This window comes from Monodelphis domestica, chromosome 3, assembly GCF_027887165.1.
Source record: "Monodelphis domestica isolate mMonDom1 chromosome 3, mMonDom1.pri, whole genome shotgun sequence".
NCBI lineage: Eukaryota > Metazoa > Chordata > Mammalia > Didelphimorphia > Didelphidae > Monodelphis > Monodelphis domestica.
In genome coordinates this window covers 292,823,160-292,825,223 of record NC_077229.1, presented here as the reverse complement: position 1 = coordinate 292,825,223, position 2,064 = coordinate 292,823,160, and the positions used below count along the sequence as shown (strand labels likewise).

At 42.2% G+C, this 2,064-nt stretch overlaps 1 non-coding gene across 1 annotated transcript; it reads left to right on the top strand.

The window, feature by feature from the left end:
* Positions 1–1,753: 1,753 nt before the first annotated feature.
* Positions 1,754–1,826, top strand: TRNAA-AGC (transfer RNA alanine (anticodon AGC)). Its single transcript has one exon. It is a non-coding gene; the product is annotated as a tRNA-Ala (tRNA).
* The last annotated feature ends 238 nt before the right edge of the window (positions 1,827–2,064 follow it).

The following is a 2,064-nucleotide window of genomic DNA, read 5'->3' as shown; positions in this document are numbered from 1 at the left end:
GGACTTTAGGACATCTTGAATAAACCCCAAATTGGAATGGATCACAGAAACCATCTAGTCCCCTCATATTATAAATGTGAAAATTAAGGCATAGGGAGATGATTTATTATTCAAGCCCATGTCTCTAAGTGGAAAAATCAAGGGCTTTTTCCATTCATTCCTTAAGGATCACAGAATCAAGAAATCTGTGACAACTCCAAAAAACAAGCTCCCAAGATTAGAGCAACCACTGTCCTGGGCAAAGAGGCCCGGGACCCAACTTTTTGGACATTGGAAGCTAGGGATGGGGGAGGCATATCACCAATAAAGAATTGGAGGAATGGAGTGGTGAAAAAGGACACAATTTGGAGTCAGAAATCCCAGGTCTCCTACTTACTATTTTTGAGACCTCAGAAAAGCCCCTCATGTGTAAAATGAAGGCTTTGGAATAAATTGCTCTAAATCCTTTAAACCAGTCTCTGAGGTTAACTTTTGGCTGTATTGAATAGGATCCATGCCAATCTCTTCATTTTATTTAAACTGCTTTTGAAATTTTGCCTCCTCCTATAAAGCTGTCTTTCACAAAATGAGAGCAATTGAGTGAATTCCCCTTGCCCCCTCTCTATCTAAATATTCAGTTTCTTTGAATTCCCTGACAGAATGTGCCTCTCTTTAAATGCTTACTATTTATCTTACTTTATTCCCAAGTTGCTTATCCCTACCGCATGCATTCAGGTATTATGTATTAGGGCATAAGGTGACCAAATCTAGGGGTACATTTGTCACCTGATGAATTCATTCAATAAATATTTGCCAAGCAATTGTTATATGAGTTACAGTCGTGACATAATAGGTACAGTTTTCATGTACAGTTTATAAATTCAATGCTTAACCAACAAGTCTTTTTTAAACAGATTAATTTTTGTGTTTGTAACCAAAGCCTAGCACAGGGTCTTGCACATATAATGTACTTCATAAATGCTTGTTCATCGACTGAGTGAATGAGTTTTTTTTTTTTTTTGAAGTGCCGGAAACCTGAAATAGTACCAGTTAGTTATGCAAAGTGAAAAACTGCTCAGGTGAAAAAATGACGTTTCATCAAGGCTGCCTCGAGACAGTAACTGGGATTATTTATTAGTTGAGATGGTAGAGTGTTCACTTTAAATTCTTCATGATTTTCCTCTTTTCTCTTTAGTTCTTTGGCATTAAAATAGGTAATGGTTTCTTTTTCTTAAAATAGCCGACGGCTTTTCTTTTCTTAAAAACCAGTGATGATGGCTTTTCTTTTTATTCGGGCCAGAGTGCCTAGAAGACCTTTGCTCTGGCCCTGTCGGGTCCAGCACGAAAGGTGAAAAGTACAAGCCCCAGGCTTCTCCTCCCTCTTTCTCCTCACCCTATATCCAAGGCTTTTCTCCAATTTCCTCCCCACCCCACCCCCACCTTCACTCCAGCCCACCCACTCCAGTTCTCCCCCCTCTAACTCCCTCCTCTTCTTCTTTTCTCCTTTCCTCCATCCCCCACTCTTCTCTCCGTTCCTTTTCCTCCTCCCCTCCTTTTTCTACTTCTTCCTTCTCTCCCTCCCAGCTCCTCTCCCCTCCCCCAGAGTTCAGAGAGTTGATTAGTCAGTTGTGAGTCAGCGCGGGAAAGAAGTGAGGTGGTGGAATGAATCAGCAAGAATGCAGCTGAAATCTGCAGTCCCAGTCAGCTAGTCACCCCTGCTGGTGGCAGGCAGGAAAGTTGTGAGGTTTGAGTCGGTTTTTAGTCCTTATGGGAAGGGGAATTAGCTCAAATGGTAGAGCGCTCGCTTAGCATGCGAGAGGTAGCGGGATCGATGCCCGCATTCTCCAAGTGCTTTATTGGCTCCCTGCGGGACAACGGAAACCTTTTTTAGGACCGTAGGGACTATAATGGGACTATAATTAAGCCGGATTAAGAAAGTGAGGCTTTAGCAAGGACTGGAAGGTTGACAAGGAAGCCGGATTAAGAAAGTGGGGCTTTAGCAAGGACTGGAAGGTTGACAAGGAAGTCCGGAGCCAAGAAATTCCAGGCATGAAAGTGAAAATTAATCGAATTGGGAGATTATAT